General features: G+C 38.6%; 1 long non-coding RNA gene across 4 annotated transcripts in view; it reads right to left on the minus strand.

Moving 5' to 3' along the window:
* The window catches only part of LOC139178222 (uncharacterized), a 381844-nt gene extending 367291 nt beyond the window's left edge, over window positions 1-14553 (minus strand). For all 4 annotated transcript variants that reach the window (XR_011562645.1, XR_011562643.1, XR_011562646.1 and 1 more), the window contains exon 1: window positions 14438-14553. This is a non-coding gene — a long non-coding RNA (uncharacterized lncRNA). The remainder of the gene's footprint in view (window positions 1-14437) is intronic.
* Window positions 14554-16088: the final 1535 nt, after the last annotated feature.

A 16088-nucleotide genomic window follows, 5' to 3' on the forward strand; every position in this document is an offset into this window, starting at 1 on the left:
GCCAGACATCCTGGAATGTGAAGTCAAGTGGGCCTTAGGAGGCATCACTATGAACAAAGCTAGTGGAGGTGATGGAATTCCAGTTGAACTAGTTCAAATCCTAAAAGATGATGCTGTGAAAATGCTGCACTCAGCACATGTGGAAAACTCAGCAGTGGCCACAGGACTGGAAAAGGTCAGTTTTCATTCCAATCCCAAAGAAAGGCAATGCAAAAGAATGCTCAGACTACTGCACAATTGTACTCAGCTTACACACTAGCAAAGTAATGCTCAAAATTCTCCAAGCCAGGCTTCAACATGAACCATGAACTTCCAGATGTTCAAGGTTGGTTTAGAAAAGACAGAAGAACCAGAGACCAAATTGCCAACATCTGCTGGATCATCAAAAAAGCAAGAGAGTTCCAGAAAAATCTACTTTTGCTTTATTGACTATGCCAAAGCCTTTGACTGTGTGGATCACTACAAATTGTGGGAAATTCTTCAAGAGATGGGAATACCAGACCACCTTAACTGACTCCTGAGAAATTTATGCAGGTCAAGAAGCAACAATTAGAACTAAACATTGAACAACAGACTAGTTCCAAATCGGGAAAGGAGTATGCCAAGGCTGTATATTGTCACCCTGCTTATTTAACTAATATGCAGAGTACATCATGTGAAATTCCAGGCTGGAAGAAGCACAAGCTGGAATCAAGATTGCCAGGAGAAATATAAATAACCTCAGATATGCAGATAATACCATCCTTATGGCAGAAAGTGAAGAGGAACTAAAAAGCCTCTTGATGAAAGTGAAAGAGGAGAGTACAAAAGTTGGCTTAAAATTCAACATTCAGAAAACTAAGATTATGGCATGCAGTCCCATTACTTCATTGCAAATAGATGGGAAAACAATGGAAACAGTGAGAGACTTTATTTTTCTGGGCTCCAAAATCACTGCAGATGGTGACCGCAGCCATGAAATTAAAAGATGCTTGCTCCTTGGAAGAAAAGCTATGACCGACCTAGCCAGCATATTAAAAAGCAGAGACATTACTTTACCAACAAAGGTACATCTAGTCAAAGCTATGGTTTTTCCAGTAGTCATGTATGGATGTGAGTGTTGGACTATAAAGAAAGCTGAGCACTGAAGAATTGATGCTTTTGAACTGTGGTGTTGAAGAAGACTCTTGAGAATCCTTGAACTTCAAGGAGATCCAACCAGTCAATCCTAAAGGAAATCAGTCTTGAATATTCATTGGAAGGACTGATGCTGAAGCTGAAACTCCAATATTCTGGCCACCTGATGTGAAGAAGTGACTCACTGGAAAAGACCCTGATGCTGGGAAAGATTGAAGGCAGGAGCAGAAGGGGATGACAGTCGATGAGATGGTTGGATGGCATCATCGACTCAATGGACATGAGTTTGAGTAGGCTACAGAAGATGGTGATGGACTGGGAAGCCTGGCGTACTGCAGTCCATGGGGTTTCAAAGATTTGGACACGACTGAGTGACTGAACTGAATGGAACACATTTACTACCCAGCACATAGTATCAAAGCATGGGTATACTTTGGAGTATACCTTTACTACACATTGGTACAAGAGTCATTCTCCTGACAAAACTTCTGTGTACACCCACTCTCTCAGCAAATATTTCCAGCCCCTACTGTGGGCTTAATACAGTGCAATGTGAACTACGAGGAGGCATAAACCAAATAGTACCTACACTTAAAAACAGAATTTTGCATTTTCTAGAGTATTTCCATATTAATTATCTCATTTGATTTTCTACAAAAGCCAAGAGAGGCAAGGAGGATAATTATTACTATACACATTTTCCAAATGAGAAACCTGCAGTCTAGAAGTCTAAGTCACCTACCAGTTATGCTGGGACCTCAAGAAAATACCTAAGGGTTTGATTATACCATTTAATAACTCTTCCTTTCTACTCCAGAGAGAACCATCCATTTTCAGTGGTAAATTGCCTCTCAGGCTGCATAAGAGTATTTCTTCTGAATGTTTCTACCTTACAGAATTTAAGGCAGGTCAATAATTAAAAGTACTATGGCTCTAAATGGAACCATTTAGTTCCTACGGCTTGCAATTCCTAGACCTGTCATGTTTCAAACCACAATCTATTATTTGAGGATGAGTGGTAAGAATCCTTTGAGTTTGTGGAGTTTGGAAGACAGCTACAGTACACAGTCCCTCCTTCCCCTTCCTACTTCCATTGTCCCAGTTCAGATCATTATCCTATTACATCAACAGCCTGTCACAATGATCTTTCAGGCTCCCCTCCCACACACCTGTCCATTTACATGCTGTTGCCAGGTAAATCTGGAGTATAATTATATTTCAGTCAAAATGTTCCTCAGAAAACATACATGGCTCGCTGTAGCCTACTGGGTTAAGTCCTAACTGCTTAGCCCCTCCATAAACTAAGCACAACTCATCTTTCCATCCTCCACTCAATCTACATAAAATCTACATAAATCTATATAATTTTCTGCTTTCTGTACTCACTCACCTCTTATTTTTGTGCCTTTCCTGTTATTCTTTCCACCCGGAACACTCACCTTCTTCTGGAAACTTCACTAACTCTTTCAACATAAATAACACTGAAGTCTTTATTGTAAGCTCTCCCTTGCAGTATCAGCTAGGGATAATCACAACTTACTTTGAACCCACACAAAACTTCCTCAGAATCTCTTCCCTGAAACTTATAAAGTAGCAAGTATTTTATGGACAGACAAGCATATGGAATTAGGTTTAAATCCTGAACTGGTTAAACGGGCAAATAATTTAACTTCTCCAAGCATCCATTTTGTTACCTGGTTTTTGGTAAATATTAGTGATTATCCATACAAATACCTTTCGTAATTCTCAGCATATATTAAGAATTAGCAATAAATGGCTGCTCTTATTTTTAGATTCTGCTTTACATTGTAATTATGTCTGTACATGTTGTGTAAATGTCTGTACACTGTCCGCTTTCAGGAAGTCTGAGACCATAATTGTTACTTTTATTTTTCATCTTTGTATCATACAGGTCTTGATACAAAAGAAAAAGTCTGTTAGTGATGAGCATCACCTTCATTGTACACCTACCTCATCATTGGAGAATTATGGACAATACACATACTGATGAATTACAATTCCCTAATTTCCCTTAGTCCCCTGGAGTAGGAAATGGCAACCCACTCCAGTATTCCTGCCCAGAAAATTCCATGGACAGAGGAGACTGGCGGGCTACAGTCCATGGGGTCACAAAGAGCCAGGCACGACTCAGCGACTGAGCACAGCACAGCACATGGTATCCCTTAGTAGTGATATCATGGAATAGACTTCTCTTCAGTTTCAGAATAAGAAAAACAGTAGGCTTAGTTTATGAATTTTCCAATTACAGCTTCTTAATTAAAATTTGGTGGTGTAAGAAATTTAAGAAAGCTTAAATGCAATTAATATAGCCCAGGAAATCAAGCATTTCTATAGCATCGTAGCCTATAAAAATGGAGCAGGGCTAGAAAATTGTATGTTGTATTTCTTGTATCACTGGGTCTGCTTTTATGTATCCAGGCTGTGCCCAACCATGGAGAACATGTAGTGGTAAACACAAAGGTTGTAAAGCTGACTGCACCCAAACTAAACTGGGATAAGTCTCAAACATCACAAATAAACTCTCTGTTGGACTGAAAAGAAATGGGATGTCATAAAGATTTATGGAGGAGATTAGATGATGTAATTGCAACCCTCTCTGTGGAGGAACTATTAGAACATTCTTAATAATAATTTTATATAATTATATAAATTGTATGCAATTATGTTACATTATAAAATATCCATAGAAATATTTTATGAGGACATTCTTAAGATCATGTAAGCTACATATAATCCTGTGTGTATACGCACACACACAATCATGTCCAACTCTTTGTGAATCCATGGACTATATAGCCTGCTAGGCTCCTGTTTCCATGGAATTCTCCAGGCAAGAATACTGGAATGGGTTGTCATTTCCTTCTCCAAGGGATCTTCCTTACCCAGGGATCAAATCCATGTCTCCTGCATTGGCAAGTGGATTCTTTACCACTGAGCCACCTGGGACTCAGCCTATATATATATATATATATATATATATATATACACACACACACACACACACATACACACACACACACATATATAAGTATATAACACTAATTATAAATAATGTGTATTTATCAGTATCAGTATCAGTTCAGTTGCTCAGTCGTGTCCAACTCTTTGCAACCCCATGAACCGCAGCACGCCAGGCCTCCCTGTCCATCACCAACTGCCGGAGTCCACCCAAACCCATGTCCATTGAGTCAGTGATGCCATCCAACCATTTCATCCTCCCTTGTCCCCTTCTCTTCTTGCCTCCAATCTTTCCCAGTCTTTTCCAATGAGTCAGCTCTTCGCATCAGGTGGCCAAAGTATTGGAGCTTCAGCTTCAACATCAGTCCTTCCAATGAACACCCAGGACTGATCTCCTTTAGGATGGACTGGTTATACACAATTTAATATGAAAATTAATTATACACTATTTATGACTACATATATGGTTGAAAGTGAAAGTCACTCAGTCCTGTGATTCTCCAGGCCAGAATACTGGAGTGACTAGCCTATCCCTTCTCCAGCTGATTTTTCTGGCCCAGGGATCAAATCCAGGTCTCTGGCATTACAGGAGGATTCTTTACCAAATGAGCCACCAGGGAAGCCCCATATGTGGTTATATACAAACATACAATATATGGTCATTGAAAGAATACTGTCATTGCTAGTTTTTGGGGGGTTTTTGTTTTTTTTTTTTAGCTTTAGAAGTGATACATCTCACAGAAAGACAAACCATTGGCCTAATGAAATAAAGTGTTTAAGAAATAAGACAGTAGTATCTAGCACTGTTTTTTAAGTTGGGATAAGAGTTTTGTTTTACAATGTGGTAGAAAAAGAACTTTCTGATACTTAATGGGCATTTATATATCCAGGAATTTTTTTCAATTATTTGTTTTCTTTTCATTCTCAAATACTTCTGGGTCACTCTAACTGCAGTGTGAAACACAGACCAGAGGTGTAAATCTATAGGCAGAAATACTTGTTAGGAGGCTGCAAAGGTGATCCAGGTGAGAGGTGATGGTGGCCAGATCTGTGGTAGGGCAGTCAATGGGACAAAAGTATGACACAGCTGGGCCACACAATTTAACTTCAAACCTAAAGGACTCTGAAATTTAGGCTGCTGCTTTATGTTAGTCTTCCCAATCTGTGCAGGAGATTAGTGGCTCTTAAAAATATTATGTACATCTAATCTGGAATTATTTTAATGCTTTTCTGGTCCCAGGGAAATATGAAGTGACAGGATATACCAAAGACTGAGGGGACTCAAGTTCTCCACACTTCTTTTCCCTGGGTCACAGTACTATTCATACAGGCCTAAAATTAAAGACAGGAAAAAAAAAAAAAAACTGATACAGGTTGGACATGAGGCAGGGAGGGAAAAAGTGCAGATGAAGATTTCACCAAGTCTCCAGCTTGGGCAAGCAGATGGATGATGATACTATTTATTGAGACAGAGAACAGAGAAGGGAGAGTAGACTTTGGAGTTGATGAAGATACTAAATTCACTTTGGAACAATTTAAGTTTGAAGTAGGACAGGAAAATACACATGAGCTGAAGGCAGTTAGGCTTTCTGAGTTTAAAACTCAGGAAGAAGTTTCTGTTGTATTACGAGTCATCAGCATATAAATGTTGAATGAGATTTCCCACAGGAAAATTATGTAAGTCTAGAAGAGAACAGAACCCTCAATAAAATAAACATTTGATCTTCAGGCAGAGAAAGGGATGCCTGTAAAAGGAACAACCAGGGACATGGGGAATTGGGTGTCACTGAGGTCAAAAGAAGAAAGTACTTCAAAAAGGAGGAGGTCATCAGTGGTGCTCAATGTTGCTGAGATTTCAAGTAAGTTGAGTTCTAAGAAGTTTCCATTTGTTTTACTGGGAGAAAAAAAAAAAAAAAAGCATATATGACTTTCAGTAGAAGAAGTTCCAGTGGTGTCATGGGACTGGGACAGCTTTTTGTATAATGAAAAGTGTCTCTGGGAATTCCTGGCGGTAGAGTGGTTAGGACTCCGTGGATTGCATGGGGCACAGGTTCTATCCCTGGTTCTGGCTGGGGAACTAAGATCCCATGTGCCTCACGTTGGAACCAGAAAACAAGAAAAGAAAAATGTCTTATTAAACGTACTCTTCTGTAATTAAGAAGTCTGGCTGTTAAGGGAAGGATAAAGACATGAAATAGAAGAAAGTTTTAAAATTTCTTCCTTCCTCTGTTTCTGATATATTCTGTGTTCTTTTATTTATGGTTCACTAATATAGGAATGAGTTGGCTTGTAATGGCAAAGAAGAACTTTTTTTTTTTTTAACAAATGCCTGACACACTCCCTTGGCATAGTTCTAGTTCTAGGATTTTATATTAGGCATCCAGTGACCAAGAATAGGAAAGTTTTTACATGAACCCTTCTGCTGACTTCTTAGGAGTAAAAAAAAAAAATCAAAACTTACATATATTCCCTCCTTTGGCTATACTATACTCAACAATCTAGTCACTGGAATTTGCCTCCACTCACCTACAGGCAATGAAGAAGTTATTTAGTAGAGTTCCATATTGAGTCATAATATTTTATTAATCCTCAGAAAATAAGAATAGAGAATAAAAATGTTAGCAATGAAAATTTTAATGGTTTTAAGTTGAATTTTTCAGGTTTTCAAAATATGTGTTGAAAGAGATTTGGGAAAAACTAGTATATCATCTCTCACCTTTATGGAAAATTCCATGAATCTAGATGTTGGAATTATGAAAAATATTCTGCTTAAAGAAACATTTTCTTATTCAGAAGATAAAGCAGGTTTTATCTCATCAATATGAGGAAATATATAAAATTATATTTTCAATTCTCATGGTCTATAAACTACAATTAGAATTACATGAAATATTTTAGAAACTGATTTTTTATTGGAACATAATTGCTTTACAATGTTAGTTTCTGCTGTACAACATGAATCAGCCATATGTATGCATATATCCTCTCCCTCTAGGACCTTCCTCCCAAGCCCCCATCCCACCCACCTAGATCATAACAGAGCACTGAGCTGAGTTCCCTGTGCTATTTAGCTGCTTCCCAGTAGCTATCTGTATTACACATGGTAGTGTATATTGTCAGTGCTACACTCACAATTCATCCCATCCTTTGGTCTTCCCCTCCTGTGTGCACAAATCTGTTCTCCATATCTGCATCTCTAGTCTGGCTCTGCTCACACCAATCAGAATGGCCATCATCAAAAAGATCTACAAACAATAAATGCTGGAGAGGGTGTGGAGAAAAGGCAACCTTCCTACCCTGGGAATGTAAACTGATAGAGCCACTGTGGAGAACAGTATGAAGATCCCTTAAAAAACTAAAACACAGAACTGTCATATGACCCAGCATTCCCACAACTGAGCATATACAGTGGGAAAACCATAACTCGAAAAGATACAGGTACCCCAGTGTTCACTGAAGCTCTATTCACAATAGCCAGGACATGAAAGCAACCTAGATGTCTACATGGAAGCAACCTAGATTTCTACTACTAAGTGAATGGATAAATAAGATGTGGTATATATATATATATATATATATATATATATATATATATATATACAGTGGAATACTACTTGGCCATTAAAAAGGAATGAAATTGAGTCATTTGTATTGATGTGGATGAATTTAGAGCCTGTAATACAGAATGCAGTAAGTAAGCAAGAAAAAAACAAATATCATATATTAATGCATGTATATGGAATCTAAAAAATGGTACTGATATAGAAACTGCTTATTTTTCATATCATGAACAAAAAATTATTTCAGAAAACCAAATATTTAGCTACCAATCTCATTATAATAATACCACACAAAATAAAAACTACTTTTGGACATCAGCTATCAGAATAATAGCACTTAATTTCTGTATAGGACTTAAAAACTCAACAGGACTGTTGAGATCTGATATCTCACTCAAGCCTTAGAATGAGCCTATGAATTAATCAAGGCAAGTATAATTATTGTCACTTAATAGAAAACAAAACTGAAGCCCAGTGTTATTTGTAGTTTGTCTTGCCTCACTGGATTTAGTAAGAGATAGAGTTGGGTTAGGACTCAGTCTCCTAATTACTAAACTGATATTTTCCACTATATGTCAACAGTAAGCATCAAACATTGTTAGAAACAGTGAAAGAAACACCTAGACATGCTTACAACTGGGCTGGGAAGATCAGACATGTAAGACATTAGCGGCCAATACAAACAACATACAATTAAGTGCTAAATACACTTCATTCTACAAAAATCTGACGTTTTTAACTGGTGTCACAGACTTACAAGGTCTCTTCCTGTGATCAACATGGCTACTGTGATGGTTAATTTTAAGGATCAATTTCGCTGGGCTAAGGAACACCCAGATAGCTGGTAAAATATTATTTCCAGTGTGTCCTTTGAAAAGATTAACATTTAAATTGAGTAGTAGAGACTGAATAAAGCAGATGGACTTCACCAATGTGGGCAGGCATCATCCAATCCACTAAGGGCTTGAATAGAACCAAAACGTGAGAAGGGTAAATGTGCTCCTTCTGAGCTGAGACATCTCCTGCCCTTGGACACTGACTGCTTTGGTTCTCGGACCTTGAGGCGCAGGTTGAATTACACTAGCAATTTTTCAGGGTCTCCAGCTTACAGACAGCAGATCTTGGGACATCTATGCTTCCATAACTGAGTAAGTCAATTCTCTAATAAATCTCCTCTTATCACCAATTATCTGCCTATCTGTCATCCCCTATCTATTATTTATCTGATCTATCCTATTGGTTTTGTTTCTCTGGAGAACACTAATGCAGCTCCTAATGCCTTCTGCTAATAAACACTCCTTAAAAAAAAAAAAAAAAAAAGAGGTCTGCAAAACATAATCAGATTATTTAAATTTCATGGTATCTGAAAACATACATCCTAAATAAGAAGAAACAAAATATGGATCTATGATGTCAAATGGAGAACTAAATCACTGCCAATATATGCTTATGTTTTCCCAAAGTCAACAGTGTTTGAAAAGTCTTAAAAATGATAAAAGTAAACTTCATTTAATTGTCTGGAGTTTTTTCTATCTATTGATCTATCACGTCCAAGGTGCTTCTTCACCTAATCTAGAAATAATATATTATAAATGCTTCTATTTATTGGTGGTTTAATCCAAATAGTATTCAGTGTGACATGACCACAGGAGCCTGTCTTAAGCTTATTCATGCTAACCATGATTTATTAAGGATTATCTCTTAATTATTAATATATAAGAGAGTATAGACTGTAGTAACATACTAAATATTTTTAGGGGGTTGTGAGGAAGGTGAGATACAAGAGAAGTACAAGTCATTGTTCCCACTATCAAGGGGGAAACAAAACATGGTTCAACCAGAAAAGGAAAGGCATTAATTATAACATAAGTTCAGAGAAGGAACATAGTCCAGAGATTGATCACTGTGTAATAGAGCAGTTAGAAAATGCTTCATAGAGGAAGTAGGATGTAGTCTGGACCTCAAGACATAAACAGAATTTGCTTAAATATAGGGGAAGAAGGGAAATATTCCAGTTACATAAAAATGGATGAATGAATCTTGAAATGTGTGGGAGCTCAGACAGTAGAACTTTCTAAGCAGAGAAAACCGTAGTAATAGAAAACATTTTAATACATTTTATTACATTTGAGCACATGAAGCATGACAGAAATTTTAGAGGCAGCTTCCCTGGTAGCTCAGATGGCAAAGAGTCTCGTTGTAATGCAGGAAACCTGGGTTCAATCCCTGGGTCCGGAAGATCCCCTGGAGAAGGAAATGGCAACCCATTCCAGTACTCTTGCCTGGAAAATCCCATGGACAGAGGCGCCTGGCAAGCTACAGTCCATGGGGTCACAAAGAGTCAGACACAACTGAGTGACTTCAAATTATTACTTATTATTCCTATTTGTGTGTTTATGAATTTTTCTTATGAAGCATGCATGACCCAGAGAAGTTTGATAAACTAATCAATATCCTATTGTAAGTGGTATAAACATACAGGTCAAGTCAATTTCACCATCTAGTTCAGTTCTTCCTGCTATACAATGCTATCTCTATTACACAAAAACAATGCCCTGAGCTATCACAGAATTTCAGCAAATCTAGCCCTGCAATTTAAAACCAGTAATAAAATAACACAAAAGCAAAATAAGGATGGATACATATTCTCTTTGCTTTCCATAAATAGAGCTTCAGTGGAAAGATAAAGTCTAGGGATGTAGGTGCCTTATAGTTTATAGTGAACCAAGGTAAATATAATTCCAAGAGCATTCTGGGCCATCAGTATACCAGGAATAGAGTTAAGAATACCCCAAGTTTATTAGGGTGCAAACTCTATTACATGGAATCATCACACTCACAGACTGCAGAGGGTCCTTGATATGGTCACATAACTAAATGTCAAGAGACCAGTTACCCTGAACCTCATTAACCTTCACCATTTCCTGTCTTTTACACACCATAGATGTCTACATTAGTCGTTTTTCAGATTTTCTGTTTCCAGACTTCATAAAAGAAGAATTTGCAAATAAGTTTTTATCATCATGAACAATACTATCGCTAAAGGGCATATGTGAAGTTTTATGATGGTTTAGCACATTAATATTTTACAATCAGGCTTTAACATGCTTTTATCTTTTTTACACAAGATTAATATCCTGCTTGAATTAGTTTTATTACATGCATTTTCAATTTTCTCTAAGCTGATTTTCCTGCACTAGAATTTAAGTTTTCTTCCTTGCAACTTTTTTCCTTCTCATTTGTAGAATTTAATACATTTTACCCATCTTAATTTTTTTTTCTCACAATATTGCAAAGATTTTCCTGTTGCACTGCCATTTGCAACGCAGCTCCATTAGTTAATCACACTGTTTGGTGTTAAATCTTTCATTCTGTTACAACATTTACAGTTTTGTTCTTTCTGAAGCCTGTACACTTACTGCCTTGTCCATCAAGTCTAGGCAAGAAGGTAGATTTAGTAAGTAATGAATTTGATAAATACAGATGATCTAATCAAGTAATTCAGGATCATATTTTTACTTTATGGCAGGTTAGCCCTTCTAACAAAGATTGCCAAAACTGACATCTTATATCTTATTTTGGAACCATTTTAAAATACCAAGAAATATTTTAAAGATTAAAAAGTAAGTATACTTTGAAATTAGTGCTTCTCATTCTAAAAAGTCTTGTTATCTCCAATATCCATTTTATTGAATGGCAGGGTGTAGGCATTGTCTCTCAGTCTGGTTTACATTTTGGTAGATCAGAATGTGAAAATCAAGTTTGGGGTCTCAATGGAGACTGAAAATCTATTCTTGATTGAATCTCAGTCTGGCCAGAAACTAAGGGTAATAGACAAGACAGAACGATTTATGAGTCAAATTACAATGGCAGAGAATGACTTTTGGAGTAAACTAGTTGCAGTGATATAGATGGGGCTTCCCAAGTGGAGCAGAGGTAAAGAATCCGCCCACCACTGCAGAAAATGAGGGTTCAATCCCTGGGTCTGGAAGAACCCCTGGAGTAGAAAATAGCAACCCACTCCAGTACACTTGGATTAAAGATTTAGGGAGCATGGCCCCACCCATCAGAACAAGACCCAGTTTCCCTGCTCAGTCAGTCTCTGCCATCAGGAAGCCTCCTTAAGCCTCTTATCCTTATCCCTTATCAGAGGACAGAGAGAAAGAAAACCACCATCACAGAAAACTAATCAAACTGACCTAAATTAAATCCCTTATGACTATACAGTGGAAGTGAGAAATAGATTTAAGGGACTAGATCTGATAGACAGAGTGCCTGATGAACTATGGACAGAGGTTCATGACATTGTATTGGAGACAGGAATCAAGACGATCCCCAAGAAAAAGAAATGCAAAAAAGCAAAATGGCTGTCTGAGGAGGCCTTACAAATAGCTGTGAAAAGAAGAGAAGTGAAAAGCAAAGGAGAAAAGGAAAGATATACCCATTTGAATGCAGAGTTCCAAAGAACAGCAAGGAGAGATGAGAAAGCCTTCCTCAGTGGTCAATGCAAAGAAAGAGAGGAAAACAATAGAATGGGAAAGATTAGAGATCTCTTCAAGAAAATGAGATACCAAGGCAACATTTCATGCAAAGATGAGCTCAATAAAGGACAGAAACAGTAGGGACCTAACAGAAGCAGAAGATATAAAGAAGATGTGGCAAGAATACACAGAAGAACTGTACAAAAAAGATCTTCACAACCCAGATAATCACAATGATGTGATCACTCACACTCATCTAGAGCCAGACATCCTGGAGTCTGAAGTCAAGTTGGCCTTAGGAAGCATCACTACGAACAAAGCTAGTGGAGGTGATGGAATTCCAGTTAAGCTATTTCAAATCCCGGAAGATGATGCTGTGAAAGTGCTGCACTCAATACGTCAGCAAATTTGGAAAACTCAGCAGTGGCCTCAGGACTGGAAAAGGTCAGTTTTCATTCCAATCTCTAAGAAAGGCAATGCCAAAGAATGCTCCAACTACTGCACAATTGCACTCATCTCACATGCTAGTAAAGTAATGCTCAAAATTCTCCAAGCCAGGCTTCAGCAATACATGAACCAGGAACTTCCAGATATTCAAGCTGGTTTTAGAAAAGGCAGAGGAACAGAGATCAAATTGTCAACATCTGCTGGATCATGGAAAAAGCAAGAGAGTTCCAGAAAAACATCGATTTCTGTTTTATTGACTATGCCAAAGCCTTTGACTGTGTGGATCACAATAAACTGTGGAAAATTCTGAAAGAGATGGGAATAAAAGACCACTTTACCCGCCTCTTGAGAAACCTGTATGCAGGTCAGGAAGCAACAGTTAAGAACTGGAAAAGACCCTGATGCTGGGAAAGATTGACGGCAGGAGGAGAAGGGAACGACAGAGGATGAGGTGGTTGGATGGCATCACCGACTCAATTGACATGCTGCTGCTGCTGCTGCTGCAAAGTCGCTTCAGTCATGTCCAACTATGTGCGACCCCACAGACAGCAGCCCACCAGGCTCCCCCGTCCCTGGATTCTCCAGGCAAGAACACTGGAGTGGGTTGCCATTTCCTTCTCCAAAGCATGAAAGTGAAAAATGAAAGTGAAGTCGCTCAGTTGTGCCCAACTTAGCGACCCCATGGACTGCAGCCTACCAGGCTCCTCCATCCATGGGATTTTCCAGGCAAGAGTACTGAAGTGGGTTGCCATTGCCTTCTCTGCAATGGACATAGGTTTGGGTAAACTCCGGGAGTTGGTGATGGACAGGGAGGCCTGGCGTGCTGTGGTTCATGGGGTCGCAAAGGTCGGACACGACTTAGTGACTGTACTGAAGTGAACTGAATCAAACTGATTAGACCACAGCCTTGTCTAATCCAATGAAACTATGAGCCATGCTGTGTAGGGCCACCCAGCACCCAGACAGTGGGTAATGGTGGAGTGTTCTGACACAACGTGGTCCACCGGCAAAGACAGAGTGCCTGAAGAACTATGGATGGAGGTTCCTAACATTGTAAAGGAGGCAGTGATCAGGACCATACTCAAGAAAAAACAAATGCAAAAAGGCAAAATGGTCGTCTGAGGCAGCCTTACAAATAGCTGAGAAAAGAACCTAAAGGCAAAGGAGAAAAGGAAAGATATACCCATTTGAATGCAGAGTTCCAAAGAAGAGCAAGGAGAGATAAGAAAGCCTTCCTAAGTAATCAATGCAAAGAAATAGAGGACAACAACAGAATGGGAAAGACTAGAGATCTCTTCAAGAAATTAAGAGATATCAAGAGAACATTCCATGCAATGATGGGCACAATAAAGGACAGAAATGGTATGGACCTAACAAAAGCAGAAGATACTAAGAGGAAGCCTTAGGTTAAATGTAGTTAATACCCCCTCTTTTTTTTTTTTTTTTGCTGTAACTATTACAGTAGAACAGTAAGAGAGAAAGATTCTACCAAGCAAAATTCCCACTCCTCAAATTCAGCCTTCCAACTAGATACTGCTGAAACAAAACAAATACTTCTCCATATAGTCAAATTGGAAAGAACTTCTATATAGTCAGAATCACCTTTCATTATATTTCCCAACCAAAACAAAGTATGATGATCAGAGGCAGAATAATTAAAACTGACTGGAAAGCATGGGTTAATAATGTTCTCCTCTCCATGAAATGAATATATTGCATACTAAAACAATATTAAAGGAGGAATAATTTGATAACAAACATCCACGTTCAAATAAGTTATCAGCAAGTGTATCTTGCATGAACAACATGTACTAGTTGGGATCCCCGAAGATACACAAAAAAGAGAGAACTTACTTTCAGAGAATCAGATACTTTTGGAGATGGAGTTGACAAGAACTGAAGTTCAGGATTTTCTCAAACACAGAAACCAAGACAAACTTGCTAGACGGCGGTAGCCGAGCGCGTCCCGGAAGAGGATGCTGATGCACTTCCGGGCCTGCCCCTTCTCCCTGACCATCTATCATATCAAATAGAAACATATGTTCTTTTTTCCAAAAGCGGGAGGGAAGGGTCCCCCATGGCTGTGTAGGAAAGAAGCAGATGGCATTTTCAAGGAGGATGTGGAATCAGTACTGACCAGACCCCTTTAAGAGAGCTGGGTGCCTCTCCATGCATACTAACTACTTCTGTCAACACCAGGAAGGATGAGAGGCGTAATTAGTATAATACGGACTGAGAGAAAACAACTGTGGAACTTTTGAATTGTGGCAATGCAGATAAGATAACTCCTAAGTGCTAATTCAATTACTATTAGAATTCATCTGCCACTCTCCACTCCACTTCATATTTAATTATTACAAAAAGAAATGTGAGTGATTTTTATCATTTTCATTCAATTCCCCAATGCACTTATTTCCTTCCTGGATACATTTTTCTACTGTATTCTCACTGTCTTATTGTATAGATTTGGAAAATGAACTCAAAAGACCAAAAAGCTGAGGATAGTATCAGACGTCTTTTCCCTATAGATTTAAAGGAAAAAAAATTTTTTTTTACCATTTGTGGTTGCCTCTTTTGAAATGTAACTGTTTAACTGGGCAGAGAAACCCAGGCTTTTGTTTCTCAGCTTTGGAAGCCCCATGTATTTGTTTTCAGTTAAGTCAGCGTCTGCTTATCAAAGGTGTCTCCAAGGTTCTGTTTTGAAAACTGTGTATTAATTTTAGGCACTTCCATTTATTACTTTCTGTGAAAAAAAAATCAAGCATTCAGCAGCATCTTACCTTTGGAAGTCTACAGAGATTATCTTCTTATTTTCAGTCTCCCCATGAAATGAACAGGTGTAGAGACAATTAATTTTGTGTTGATAAACTGGTCCTGGACAAGCAGGGAGTGAGTCTCTGTCTCCAAGGAGCTCCTCATCTAAATCCAGTGGCATCTGGAAGGGAAGGTGAGATGGATACACACTTATTCCATATTTTCAACCTACTTCATAACTGACACAGAGTTTTTGTTTTTTCTAAAATTGGCAATTAGATAGTTAACTCTGTAATCTAGTCAACACAGCACTAAGAAAATAGAGCCCTTTCTATCTCCTAGACACAACCTGTTTTCACCAGCACTGACTCCTTCATAAATATCAAATGATCAATTAATTCAGATTCAAAGCCCTGAAAGAGGTTCAAAAGCACCCCCTCATCTAAAGCTAAAGCTGCCACTCTGCACCCCCCTTGAGTTGCTTGAGAAAGTAGACAGTAGGATGAAAAAGAACTTGCTCTCCAGGTATAAGGACATGGCTTTAGGGTCAGACTGCTGCTGCTGCTGCTGCTGCTGCTAAGTCGCTTCAGTCGTGTCTGACTCTGTGCGACCCCAGAGACAGCAGCCCACCAGGCTCCTCTGTCCATGGGATTTTCCAGGCAAGAGTACTGGACTGGGTTGCCATTGCCTTCTCCAAGGGTCAGACTACCCAGGCCTAAATCTTAGCTCTTTTACATACTGGGAATGCATG

The sequence above is a fragment of the Bos indicus genome, chromosome 21 (genome assembly GCF_029378745.1).
Source record: "Bos indicus isolate NIAB-ARS_2022 breed Sahiwal x Tharparkar chromosome 21, NIAB-ARS_B.indTharparkar_mat_pri_1.0, whole genome shotgun sequence".
Taxonomy (NCBI): Eukaryota; Metazoa; Chordata; class Mammalia; order Artiodactyla; family Bovidae; genus Bos; species Bos indicus.